The sequence below is a fragment of the Nomascus leucogenys genome, chromosome X (assembly GCF_006542625.1).
Source record: "Nomascus leucogenys isolate Asia chromosome X, Asia_NLE_v1, whole genome shotgun sequence".
Classification (NCBI taxonomy): domain Eukaryota; kingdom Metazoa; phylum Chordata; class Mammalia; order Primates; family Hylobatidae; genus Nomascus; species Nomascus leucogenys.
This window is the reverse complement of record NC_044406.1, coordinates 422286-437493: the sequence shown is the minus strand read 5'-3', so window position 1 is coordinate 437493 and position 15208 is coordinate 422286.

Below are 15208 nucleotides of genomic sequence, written 5' to 3'. Positions count from 1 at the left end.
GTGTGTGTGTGTGTATACATACACACACACACCCAGCAAGTACCATCATTACTATTACCATCATCACCATCATCATCATTTAGGGAAATGAACATAAATGTGATATTGGAAATTCACATTTGAATATGGAAATTCATCCATGAATCAGCCAGAGGGCTATGGTGGTGGCTGGTGATGGTCATGGTTGCTTTAAAAGATGCATGCTTTACTGTGGTTTATGAGAGAACCACCAAGAATGGAAAGAATGTAGCACACAGACCGTAATTCTCATTCCATAGCCATAGCAGGCATCACTAATTGATGACTATTTCTTGCTACAGGATCATTCTTATCGCAGGGTGCTGGCAGCCAGAACCAATCAATCAGCCCTAGGAGGGAAAATCCACTTGCCGTCCATTCAATTTTGTGATTCGGATGTAGAGCCTCTCCTGCATTCCAGCTGCTGTTATGAGATTAATTCTTTAGAGGTTTACTAATTAATGGATGTTGAATTATCCCAAATGCTTCCCTGTTACCTGCTGAGAAGTATCCTTTGGTCTACAGGTGGATGAGATGCAACTGAGTCAGGAGTAATTTTTTTTTAACCTGGAAGTCTATTCAGTGGATAAGATTAAACTAGATTTTCTTTATTTAGGTTGATAAGTAGAAACAGCCGATGATGCTTCTTTGAAAAGTGTTCATTTGGGAATAAAACGGTATTTAACTCAGACACAGGTTGGTGGCTCTGGTCACTTTGAAGAATACAGCCAGTAGATTTTTGGATAAATGGCCAAATACTACACACCTTAGAATTTGTGGGCCATAAGGTCTCCGTTGCAACTCTTCAAACCTGTGTACCTAGGGCAAAAACAGTCACGGGCAATAAGTAAATGAATGTATATGGCTGTGTTTCAAGAAAACTTTAATGAGAAAAACAAGTTAAGGGTCAGATATGTTCCAGGGTCAACAGTTTCCTGATTCTTCATCTAGACTGTCCTTGATGGTTTGGAAAAAGTATATAGATAATCAATTATTTATTTATTTATTTTGTGTGTGTGTGTGAGAGAGAGAGAGAAAGAAAGAGAGAGACAGAGAGACAGAGTCTTGCTCTGTCACCAGGCTGGAGTGCAGTGGCATGATTTCAGCTCACTGCAACCTCCACCTCCCAGGTTCAAGCAATTCTCCTGCCTCAGCCTCCTGAGTAGCTGGGATTACAGGCCTGCGCCACCACACCCAGCTAATTTTTGTATTTTTAGTAGAGATGGGGTTTCTCCATGTTGGCCAGGCTGATCTCGAACTCCTGACCTCCGGCGATCCACCCACCTCTGCCTCCCAAAGTGCTGGGGTTACAGGCGTGAGCCACCTCGCCCAGAACAGAATACTTCTTAACACTCAAAGCAGTGTATGGAAATTGTACCCAAACTGTAATTGTGTAAATTGAAGTGTTTGGTTTTTTTCCATCATCTCTAGCCAGCTAACGGGAGACATGTCAACACTTTGTGAGGAAGATGGTCTAGCCACCTTTCTACTTGCAGCTGATGACTTGGAAGAGAGCCTCACTGTGCTCAAGAGAGCTGTTGCCTAATGATGCATTTGCTGCCTCAAGAGGCGAGGGTTTGTTGGCTTGCATAAGCATATCATAGTGTCCAGGAATTTTGATGAGAGAGTCTTCATTATCCTTGGGAACAAGTCTCCTCCAAAAGTTCTGAACCAACAGTGCTAGGAACCATTTCAGCCTCTGTCTCATCGTTGACGTTGAGTTGTAGGACCATCCAACGAAACATCTTTAAGCAGCTTTACTTTGCCAGGTGGATGACCAATAGGTACAAATCCCAGGTACAGGATGATTCCCGCACAGGTGGATCTTTTCTGGCTTAGACAAACAGGGAGAGGTGAGATGGAGGGACAATTTCAACAACACTCATCTCTTTAGGGTGATATCACCCCGGTAGCTATCATGCCCAGTGGCTCCATGGCCACCACCGGAATTACTTTTCACCAGCTCCTAAAGCTCTGAACCTGTGCTGTGGCAAAAATAGGGGGCAAGCTTCATGTTCTGAGTGTTGGCTGATTGCATAAGAAGCTAATATCATTGGGAGTGTATTCTAAGGATCTGCCTTGTGTCTGCCATCTTCTCACAAAGCATTACATTGTAGAGGAATCAGAATAGCATGAAACCACCAGGCAAGTTGAAGCAGAGTCATACCCAAAACTCAGACACCAGCACACATGGCATTGCTAGTTTTTCCTCCATCCAGCAAAGCTCATTCTCTCTGGGACAAAGTCAGAGAGAAAAGGTGGGGACTTTCCACGGTTGGGTAATTGGATTTAGAAAGTCACAAATTTCCGCAGGGTAATAGAAGCAATTCATCACCTGTGAGGTTGGCGTCTCTGTCTCCACTTGTCATCACCCAGACTCGCTGCCAACTCCTGCTCATTCACACCTCCTGTTTGACTCCCCCACCTCAACCTCCTCAACAGAACTTGCATTTTCAAGATCAAAAAATTTCTGCAGAACAGAACTAACTTCATGGCAGGCATTTCTCCATCTGTGCAGCAAAGGAAGGTTCCACTAGACAATGGTTAGCCTTTCTTTGCAGGCTTGGAATCCTTTCACTGTTACCTATTTATTTAGAGCTAAGAAGCAGAATATAATCAAGTCTCAGGCCATTTCTGGAGACAGTCAGAGGCTCAGGACCGAGGGAAAGAGTGAGTTGAGAATCTCTAAACAGGCAGTTGTTATGCCCCACATGGACAGAAATGAAAAGAAAGGGTCGGGTGCAGTGGATCACGCCTGTAATCCCAGCACTCTGGGAGGCCAAGGTGGGTGAATCATGAGGTCAGGGGTTCAAGACCAGCCTGGCCAACATGGTGAAAACCCATCTCTTCTAAAAATACAAAAAATTAGCTGGGCATGATGTTGGGTGCCTGTAATCCCAGCTACTCAGTAGGCTGAGGCAGGAGAATTGCTTGAACCTGGGAGACGGAGGTTGCAGTGAGCCGAGATTGCACCACTGCACTCCAGCCTGGGTGACAGTGTGAGACTCTGTCTCAATAAAAAATAAAAATAAAATAAAATATAAAATAAAATAAAAATAATATAATAAAAATAAAAAATGTAGTAAAAAATAATTTAAAAATAAAATAATAAAAAAAGAAAAGAAAGACCTGCAAAACAGGAGAAGAACCCATAAAGTTAATTTCCCCAGTGAGTGAGGAGGAGAGAGTAGTAAAGCAGGCAGAAATCAAACCTGAAGAGAACATCAACAAGCATGCCAACTCTTCATTTGGTATCTTAATTTTATAGTGTATTGATTTTTCCTGAGCATTTTCTAGGTAGCCTTTTCTTTCCATCTCTCCCTGCTAAACAGTGATATTCTTGGCCTTTCTAATGAATCATTTTGACATGGAGACGTTGTCAATACCAGTTGGTGCAGCTTTTAACATTTTGGTCATACTCCAATCATGAATATACTCAAAAGTCTTGGACATGATGAAAAGCGTGAGAATCTTAAGAATTGTTGATGAAGTCTCTATGTAGCTTTTGGATGCTCAAAATGCCATACTTCTCTCAAAATCCAAGGAGAATTCAAAGGATTGATGGGTTTAAACATTTCTGTATTTATTTTTCTCTCCCCTTTCAATTGTACTCTGCCCAAGGTCTGCATTTGGGTGCAGACCTTTGGGACATACACATATCCCTAAAAATATGTCTATGACCTAAACCCTCATAACCTGGGAAATGGGACCTTATGACGGAAAAGGGTCTTTGAAGATGCAATTAAGGTAAAGATCTCAAGATGAGATCATAGGGTGGGTATGACCTCCAATGACAAGTGTCATTATAACTGACAGATGAAAAGACACAAAATGAAGGTCATGTTGGAGAGAAAAGCAGAAATCAGGGTGATACGTCTACAAGCCAAGTGTATTAGTCTGTTTTCATGCTGCTGATGAAGACATACCCGAGACTGGGCAATTTACAAAAGAAAGAGAGATTTAATGGACTTACAATTCTATGTGGCTGGGGAGGTCTCACAATCATGGCAGAAGGCAAGGAGCAAGTCACATCTTACATCGATGGCAACAGGCAAAGAGAGAGCTTGTGCAGGGAAACACCCCCTTATAAAACTATCAGATCTCATGAGACTTATTGACTATCATGAGAAGAGCATAGAAAAGACCTGACCCCATGGTTCAATTACCTCTCACCAAATCCTTCCCACAACACGTGGAAATTCAAGATGAGATTTGGGTGGGGACACAGCCAAACCATATCACCAAGGAAAACCTGGGGCCACCAGAAGCCAGGAGATAGCCATGAGACAGGTTCCTCTCTTGCAACCCTCATAACAAACCATGCTTCCCAACACCCACCCTATGATCTCATCTTGAGATCTTTACCTTAATTGCATCTTCAAAGACCCTTTTCCGTCATAAGGTCCCATTTCCCAGGTTATGAGGGTTTAGGACATAGTGTCAGTGATCTGAGACTTCTGCCTTCCAGAACTATGAGAGAACATATTTATATTGTTGTAAACCACCCAATTTGTATAAATTTGTTACAGCAAATTCAGGAAAGGGACTCAAGTTCCAACCCAAATTTTTCTCTTTGAAGATCCTCTGAACCCCATATACATCATTCCCCCATCTGAAACACCCCCCTTTATTGTACTTCTTTTTTTTTCCCAAACTTTTTTTGTGGGTTTATTTGGGTTTTTTTGTTTGTTTGGTTGGCTTTTTTGAGATGGAGTTTCACTCGTGTTACCCAAGCTGGAATGCAATGGCATGATCTTGGCTCACTGCAACCTGTGCCTCTGGGTTCAAGAGATTCTCCTGCCTCAGCCTCCCGAGTAACTGGGATTACAGTGGCATGCCACCACACCCAGCTAATTTTTTGTATTTTTAGGAGAAACAGGGTTTCACCATGTTAGCCAGGCTGGTCTCGAACTCCTGACCTCAGGTGATCCGCCTGCCTTTGGCCTCCCAAAGTGCTGGGATGACAGGCGTGACCCACCGCACCCGGCTATTGTACTTCTATTCCAGACATGAGATGGGTCCCTTATACATAGGTGATTTAAGTATTGTTCATTCATGAATGTCAACCCCTTGAGAAGGAGAATGTGGTTTTAGTTCTTGTCTCATAACCATGCCTCACGCATGGGGATAAACAAATGTCTGTGCAGAAAATAAACTGGCAGATGCTCAGAGTGGGATGTGTCCTCTGTAATAATGAACCTTTGCCACGGACGGAAATCTAGCAGTCACAAGCAATTAATTTTTTCTGTGAGTCGCGTCCAAGGCTAATTTTAGCCTCAGCAACAGTGTCCTGCCAGACCTGATAAGTTTTCTCCTCTGCTTGTGACTCTCTGGTTCCTGATGGCAGTTGGCTATGTGGAAGCTGGCATCTTGAGTACATTAACAATTTCCAGAAACTGAACTGCATAGCTGATGAATATGAATGACCTTCTCATGGGGTTATTGGATAATGCTGATAGAATCTGACATTTTGTAGTTGCCATGGGTGGTCTCCATTTTACCCAGATGGAAAAGGCTCTGCTCTGCAACCTCGTGATAGAGAAGAGAAGAGACACCTAAACACACAGATGAAAATAATTGGAGAGATGCATCATGAAACATCCCCATTTATATTTAGAGAAAGAGCTTACTGTGGAACTGTCTCAAATGGCTCAGGTTGGAATGCCCATTTTGAAGAACAAAGAACATTCTAAATTCTCTCTGTCTTGAGAGAGATCTTGTGTATTGGAAGCAAAAGGAAGCAACGTATCTCCATGGAAATATTCTGTATTTTGCCTGTTATCTGGATGCTGGACAATAGAACATAAAATTCACCAAAGCGACTTTCCCTCTTGGGATATTCATTCATCCATACTTAACTTGCCTTAGTGAATGTTGAGGTGGTCATTCAGAGCCATCTGGCAGAATCAATGGAGAGGTAGGTCAGGCTGGCTTGGGGAGACGGTTTATGTCAATTACACTCTCCCCAGGTGACCTCAGTAGATAGATCATCATCTCCTTCTTACAATGATGGAGAAATATTGGTTAAGATGGACTGTCTATGAAATTTAGAGTTTATGAAAATTGGTAAGGTAAAGGTGACACATACTTGGGGACTCAAGATTTGAAAAGAGCAGTTACAAAGTGATTCAAAAAAAGGAAGAATGTTGGCCCTGGTGCGGCGGCTCACACCTGTAATCCCAGCACTTAGGAGGCCGAGGAGGGTGGGTCACTTGAGGTTAAGCATTCAAGAGCAGCCTGGCCAATATGGTGAAACCCCATCTCTACCAAAAATACAAAAATTAGCCGGGCATGGTGGTGGGTGCCTGTAATCCCAGCTACTCGGGAGGCTGACGAAGAAGAATCGCTTAAACCAGGGAGTCAGAGGTTGCAGTGAGCTGGGATTGCACTGCTGCACTCCAGCCTGGTGACAGAACAAGACTCTGTCCCCGCTCCCCCCAAAAAAAGGAAAAAAAAATTAAATGACAAGGCACCCTGTCAAGGTAGATAAAATGTGATTCTGATCATAAAATGAGGAAGAAAATTTGGCATATAGTTTGGTCTCTAACGGTCTCTTTGAATATTTTCCAGTTTGAGAATTAGACTGTGGCATCTTCGATACTTTTCCAAAATGATTTTAAACTGTATTGTTAGGGCCATGTCTGATGTTAGATATAAAATCCCTAGCTGGGATGCCATCTCATAAAATTTCAACATCTGAGGGTATCATTTGAGTGTCTATCCCCTTGATGTTTTGTGTCATCTTCAACTAGGACAGAAATTTGAAATATTCACTGGTTTCAGACATTCACCTCATTGACTTCATTTTTTACTGGATGGATTCTACCTGATTTTTTTTTCAAGTAAGCTAGAAAAGAAATAGGAATGGATTTCTCATATACCTTTGCACTCAACTCTGTTGTTAAAATTAGACAAACCATGGGCACGTGGTACGATTCCTAAGATGCAGTGAGTTGTCTACAATCCTGACTGTGCCTGACACAGTTTAGGGACCTAATCCTTTTTTTGCAGTTTCTATGAGCAAGAGTGCACTGCCTGCATTTTCTTCTTCATTGGGAAGGCTATGGTAGCTTAGTTTCCTTGGTACTCACGCCCGGTCAGCTAAGCTCTTAGTCATGTCCTTTCTCCTTCGAACCACGCGGCTCTATTTCCCTCCACAGCAACCCATTGCGGCTCAGCTCATACTCATGCCCTTTCTGCTTTGAACCACGCGGCTCTATTTCCCTCTACCGCAGCCCATTGCACCATTGCAGTCGTTTATTTTGGGATCCGCAGATTTTCCCGAAAGCTAAAATAAGCCTTCACAAAGCAATGAGAAACCCATGAGAAGTGATTGACAGTGGGCCGTTTGTCAGATTTCTGGCAGCTCAGAGCAACTTCAGTTTCTGCCACTTGTTTTTGGAAGAAGCTCACACATCATTCTCATGTGTGGGATTTCTTGTTGAAGTCTGTGGCTTTGCTTTAGGGATGCATTCACGACACAACTGGAAGAAATCTTTTAACTGTTTACAAGCAATGCAACACCCAGAGCGTGAAACCTAATACCCCTTTTGGAAATTCATACTATGACCTCATAATGCTGATGAGCCAGAAGTTCTTGCTAAGCTCTAAACTAAAACCATGTCGATAGTTGCAGTTTACTGTCCAGTGAAAACTGCATTTATTTTATTTCATTTTTCAGATGGAGTCTCTGTCACCCAGGCTGGAGTGTAGTGACATGATCTCAGCTCACTGCAACCTCTGCCTCCCGGGTTCAAGCAATTCTCCTGCCTCAGCCTCCCGAGTAGCTTGGATTGCAGGCGCCCACCACCACATCCAGCTAATTTTTGGGGTTTCATCGTGTTAGCCAGGATGGTCTCGATCTCCTGATCTCGTGATCCGCCTGCCTCGGCCTCCCAAAGTGCTGGGTTTACAGGCGTGAGCCACCGCGCCCAGCCCTGGACTGTCCTTAAGACCACAGATCTTTTATTTTTTTCTTTCCTTTTATTTTTTTGAAACAACATCTTGTGCTGTCACCCAGGCTGGAGTGCAGTGGCGTGATCTCAGCTCACTGCAACCTCTGCCTCCTGGGTTCAAGCAATTCTCCTGCCTCAGCCTCCCGAGTAGCTGGGACTACAGGTGCACACCACTGTGCCCGGCTAATGTTTGTAATTTTCATAGAGATGAGGTCTCGCTGTGTTGCCCAGGCTGGCCTTGAACTCCTGGGCTCAAGCGATCTGCCCTCCTCAGCCTTCCAAAGTGCTAGAATTACAAGCATGAACTATTGCACCCAGCCAGTCTTCTCTATAAATACCAATTTGGCTTGAAATTTTCACCACAAAGTCAATGTGTACCAGTTTTTCACTTATTTATCATCATCATTATAATTTTGCTTTGACCTCCAGTTTCCCGACCTGGTCAGGAATATCCCCGCTCTTTTTTTTGTTTTTTATTTTTGATGGAGTCTTGCTCTGTCAACCAGGCTGGAGGGCAGTGGTGCGATCTCAGCTCGCTGCCACCTCTGCCTCCCGGGTTCAAGCGATTCTCCTGCCTCAGCCTCCCAAGTAGCTGGGACCACAGGTGCTCGCCACCACACCAGGCTAATGTTTTGTATTTTTAGTAGAGACGGGGTTTCACTTTGTTAGCCAGGATGGTCTCCATCTCCTGACCTCGTGATCTGCCTGCCTCGGCCTCCCAAAGTGCTGGGATTACAGACATGAGCCGCCGCGCCCGGCCTCATGTTACTATTAGTAAGCCTGTTTGATTGAGTCCATCCTGAAATTAAATGTGGCATCAGTTAGCTCAATCAGAGCTCAGTCAGAAGGAACAATTCGATATCATGAAATCTCTAGTACTCCCGAGCCACGAAACCTGCACGAAATGGTATTTATCGGCGTAAATTCACCAGAAACCGGCATATGATCCTCAGTTTTGGAGGCTTACAAGCTAGGATTGATAAGAATAGCATAGCCATCAACTGTTGTATCAGCTTATAAGAGACCAACTTCTGACCCACACATTACTCTTTAATTTGGTGCCATCCAGCCAGGGTAGTTATACGCTCTCTGGGGAGACAGATTTGTCTGGGGAGCTACATATGACCAGAGAAGAAGTTAGTGTCAATAGAGGTTGAGGTGAAATAAATGGTATCAGGTTGGTGCAAAAGTAATTGTGGTTTTTGCCATTGAAAGTAATGGCATATACATATGCCACATCAATATATGTATATAAGATAAAACAATACAATATTCACTCAGCAGAATATCAATGAATTGTAAAAATAACTCAATATCCTCAAAGGGGCCGGGCATGGTGGCTCACGCCTGTAATTCCAGCACTTTGAGAGGCTGAGGTGGGTGGATCACCCGAGGTCAGGAGTTCGAGACCAGCCTGGCCAACATGGTGAAACCCTTTGTCTACTAAAAATAAAAAAATTAGCTGGGCATGGCGGCGCACACCTGTAATCCTAGCTACTAGGGAGGCTGAGGCAGGAGAATCACTTGAACCCGGGAGGTGGAGGTTGCAGTGAGCTGAGATTGCACCACTGCACTCCAGCCTGGGTGACAGAGCAAGACTTCATATCAGAAAAAAATCCTCAAAGGATCATGTGATTACATTTACATATATATATCTATATATATATATACACACACATATACACACACAAATATACATAAATGACACATGAACATATGTATATAAGATTTATATATTCTTGTAATACACTATAATAAATTATGATATAGTTTGTGTATGTATGTATAGATTGATTGCATGCATATATATATTTATGTGTATAGATCGATGATATATAGATACATAGATAGATACATAGATACATAGATAATCACATGAGCCTCTGAGGCTATTGAGTTATATATGTAACTTACTAACATCCATCATATGAAACCTCTTCTAATTTGCACAGTCCCTCGACACACTCAGAAGGATGTAATTAACTGGATTCCCACTCATGAAATCACAGTCATGCTCCCGCCTACCTCCAGGACACTGGAGCCAGGTCCCTCGATGAGTGTTTTGGGTTTTCCTCAGCTCTTCTGTCAGACAGTTCTAGAAAGTCCCCAACTCTTCTGTTAGTTCTAGAAAGTCCTCAACTCTTCCGTTAGTTCTAGAAAGTCTTCAACTCCTTTAGACAGTTCTAGAAAGTCCTCAACTCTTCCGTTAGTTCTAGAAAGTCCTCAACTCTTCCATTAGTTCTAGAAAGACCTCAACTCCGTTAGACAGTTCTAGAAAGTCCTCAACTCTTCCGTTAGTTCTAGAAAGTCCTCAACTCCGTTAGACAGTTCTAGAAAGTCCTCAACTCTTCCGTTAGTTCTAGAAAGTCCTCAACTCCGTTAGACAGTTCTAGAAAGTCCTCAACTCTTCCGTTAGTTCTAGAAAGTCCTCAACTCTTCCGCTAGTTCTAGAAAGTCCTCGACTCTTCCGTTAGTTCTAGAAAGTCCACAACTCTTCCGCTAGTTCTAGAAAGTCCTCGACTCCGTTAGACAGTTCTAGAAAGTCCTCAACTCTTCTGTTAGTTCTAGAAAGTCCTCAACTCTTCCATTAGTTCTAGAAAGTCCTCAACTCTTCTGTTCTAGAAAGTCCCAACTCTTCTGTTAGACAGTTCTAGAAAGTCTCTTGGTCTGCATTCAACATTCAGTTGCATCCATTTGGTGAGACAATGTGTGGTTTAGTTCACGGGCAGGCTTATTTCTTGTACTATCAAGTTCTTTAGGGGAGAATGCTGCACGGATGCACCTATCCGAAGCTGGATCCTGAAAAGACTGTAGAAGTGATTTCTCTCTTCCTTTCCCAGACTGAAAGTCATTTCAGAATCCCCACTCCTCTGTAAGAACCAGCTCAACCTCCTCATTCACGTCCACCTAACCATTTATAAGCAAAGAAATTTGAATAGTGTTGGAGGAGAAAAGCTAGAAGAAAGTCAGACATTTTTCCTCTAGCTTTTCAACTCTAACACCATTCAAAGATGGTGGTTGTTGATTACACTGTTAATTCAGAGGGCAGGAGATCATGCTGGTTGGCTCCCAACTACTCAAATCTTTAAAGTATCTTTTCCCTCAAGAGAAGTCAGAAACTTTGTTTGCACTTGATATAGTTTGGCTGTGTCCCCACCCAAATGTCATCTTGAATTGTAGCACCCATAATTCCCATGTGTGATGGGAGGGACCCAATGGGAGGTAATTGAATCATGGGGGCGGTTTCCCCGCTACTGTTCTCGTGGTAGTGAATAAGTCTCATCGAGATCTTATGGTTTTATAAGGGGATTCCCCTTTCACTTGGTTCTTATTCTCTCTTGCCTGCCACCACGTAAGACCTGCCTTTTGCCTTCCACCATGATTTTGAGGCCTTCTCAGCCATGTGGAATTGTGAGTCTATCAAACCCCCTTTTCTTTATAAATTACCCAGTCTCGAGTATGTCTTTATCAGCAGCATGAAAATGGACTAATACAGCACTGAAGCCTCTGCATGCTAATTTCCTAAACTCTGCACAGGTTGCATGATGGCCAACAGCTTTCTTTGCTGGTGTAGTTTGCCTCAACATTTTGGACACTGTATCAGAGAAACATTTTACTCATTCTTTTTGTTTCAGAACTAAACTAAAAACTAAGCTCAAAAAGAGCAGATGGATTTCTGGAACCAATCACAGGCTTTGTCATAATCCATGCATTTGGCTTGTAGGAGGTCAGTTTCCTGTAGAAATTCAAATTTGTCTTAAACACATCTTCGTGGATAAGTCTTGTGTCCTCACACAATAATTCTCTCTCTCCTCTCTCTGGCTTATACAAAAAAAATTCCTTATAACACAATACCTCCTCCTCTTGTCCACAGGGGCTATCAGCTTATGCTCTCTTAGAAACACACTGATTTCTTTGAAAGAAACAAAGGATAAGAATACACTCGCTGCTACCCATGAAGAGGGGAGCAAGTTTAAAACACTTGTGAAAATTAGGTGTCTTCTCTATAAGTTTTCTATTATGTTCAGGGGTACACATGCACGTTTGTTATGTAGGTAAACTTGGGTCATGGGAGTTTGTTGTACAGATTATTTCTTCATCCAGGTATTAAGCCTGGTACCCATTAGTTACTTTTTTCTAATCCTCTCCCTCCTCCCATCTTCTTCCCTCCAATAGTTAGGACATACTCTGTCCTTCAGGGTGTGTCGAGAGGCTGTGCTAATTAGAAGATAATTTATATGATGGATGTTAATAACTTAATAACATGATGGGTGTTTATGTTAATAAATTGAGTTACATATATAACTCAGTATCCTCAGAGGCTCATGTGATTATCTATCATCTATGTATCTATCTATCTATCATCTATCATCTATCTATCGTCTATCATCTATCTATCATCTATCTATCTATCATCATCATCATCTATCTATCTATCATCTATCTTTCTATCTGTCTTGAGATAATAGTGTCCAGCTCCATCCATGTTGCTGCAAAGGATATGATCTCTCTCTTTTTATGGCTGCATAGTATTCCATGGTATATATGTACTACATTTTCTTTATTCAGTCAACCACTGATGGGAATTTAGGTTGATTTCATGTCTTTCCTAGTGTGAATGGTGCTGCAATGAACATACACTTGCATGTGTCTTTACAATAAAATGACTGATATTCTTTTGGGTGTATGTCTGGTAATGGGATTGCTGGGTTGGGTGGTAGTTCGCTTTTTAGTTCTTTGAAGAATTGTCACACTGTTTTCCACAACGATTTCTTATCTCACTTGCCTTCTTTCAAAATCTCTCTTACACCCTTGTTTCTGCATTGTTGCCCACCTACTATGCGAAGTTGTTTCAAAAGCTCAGTTAGAGCAATGGTATCCCAACTGGTTTCCATTCTTTCATCCTCTCCCACTGGATTCTAGGTCTCTCCTTTTTCCAGCCTCTCCCACTGGGCCCCCACTGGGCTCTATGCACTAGAGCAATCCTCCATTCCTCCACGCCTTCACCACTCTCTTATTGCCTACAAGCAAAAGCCCTTGACCATCTGTTCATGGCCTTTTAGCCTTCGTTTTGACAGATCACTTATCCACCACGACGTACCATGTGTCTTGCACCTGCTCTGGAGTCCACATTTTTCCTCAAGCAAGATCTTCATGAATAATAATTGCCTTGTCTTTCTGGTATACCCTCTGCCTGGGATACTTTTCTCTTCCCTCCACCAATGCAATGCTGTCCTCATTCCGGCTTCTACTCAAGTTCAACCTTGCTTCTGCATTTTTTCTTTAACTTTCATCCTTGGATTTCATGTTCTTTCTCTTGGTCCTTACCTTTTCCCAAAGAGTCCTTCACTACCCCTTCCCAGCATCTCCACTGAGAGGGTCATTTTCAGGACTGTTCTAGATCAATCTGAACTTGAGCTAGGGACCTTTCCAGCTAGCCATGGAGAAAGCCCTTCTTGTACCAGTACTTTTGTGGAGAGGGTAGAATGATGTCCTTGCTCTCAGAAGTCTACCTGAGACGGGGGTGCCTTGACACATATCAATGGATGCTAAGTTGAGCTCTGCCTTTTGGGGTCTACTTGTCTTCTTAAGTGAGGAATTGTTGTGTCTGAATTACTAAACTCACGTTCCTCTCTGTTCCCAAGAAGAAAGAAGTTTCTTTCTTCTTGAAGCTCCAACTCTGGCCTGGAGCTTGTAGTTCTGTTAACTGGACCGTATCTTGATGCCCTTGTGTCCTCAAGGACAAGGAAGTTTCTGACACATTATGTGTGCATGTTGAATAGAAGGAAGGATGCATAGACTGATGGATGAGTGGATAGATGGATAAATGGATGGATAGTTGGATAAATGCATGGTGGATATGTGCATGAGTGGATGGATAAGTGGAATGGATGGGTAGGTAGATGGATGGGTTGCTGGCTGGCTGTCTGGATAGATGGGTGGATGGGTGGGTGGGTGGATAGAGCGGATGGTAGGTGGATGAATAAAGGATGGATAGTTGGATGAATGGATATGTGCATGAGTGGATGGATAAGTGGATAGATGGATAGGTAGATGGATGGGTTGCTGGCTGGCTGTCTGGATAGATAGGCGGATGGGTGGGTGGGTGGGTGGGTGGGTGGATAGATTGGTGGATGGCAGATGGGTGAATAAAGGGATGGATAGTTGGATGAATGGATGGATGGATATGTGCATGAGTGAATGCATGGGTAAATGGCAGGTGGACGGATGGATGGCTTATCCAGATGCCTGAAGTCTTCCTGCCTGGATTTCTGAAGTTTTCCACCCTAACTTTCCCTCAGCAGGCCCCATCTACCTTGACAAACACCCTTACCACGTCACCTTGGCAGCCTAATGGCATTTATCTGCCTGAACAATTATTTGAGCTTGTGGAGTCTCAGGCTGGCCTTGTTGAGTCACAGCTTCCAGCTGGGCTGTCCTCCCTAATTCCTGAGGCTTGGATTCAAACTCTCACATTGCTAAGAAGACACTGCCAATCCTCACTGATGGCCCTAGGACCCAACCATCCATCATAGAAGCTCAGAAAGCCTTGATAAACTTGCTGCCTTTGATTTTCTGTTGCTTATCCATGGGACCCAGGTGTGACATCTGCTGTGTCCATGAGCAGATTTATATCTTTAGTCCACTCAGACATAGCTGTGTCTGATCCAAATAAATGCCATTGTTTTACATTTTCTCACAGAGCCCTTCTTCCTACTGTATCTTCACAGCTTTGTTGGCTTCCCTTTCCTACGCACATCTAACTTCAATCTCACAGATGCACACCGCACATCTAATTCAAAATCAGTTTATTTCAAAATCAACTATTGGCCAAGTGATGGCCATAACCACAGATGGCTCCACTCCCCCTTATTTTCCCAGAAAGGTGAAGTAACAAAAATTAGCATTTCTATGCCTACACTTGTTCTGGACAACAAGTTCTTCCAGGGGGCGGGGGGAATGATACTTTTTGAAGGGAAGTGAAGACAGAAAGAGACAATCTCCAATTCTGTTTTCGTTAATTTATTCCCAAGAAACCAGAGTGACAGCACAACAAATGCGTGTACAGGCACTGAAGCGGCATTTAAAATTATTTAGGACTCTTGAACCAGGCCAATTTGTTATAAGGCCACTTAGGTGGTGTCTCTCAAAGAGGTCCAGTCATCACTCTAAGTTGTTTCTAGGCCACAGAAGATGCTTCATAGTCCAAAAGAGAACATCAGTCAAACCACTGC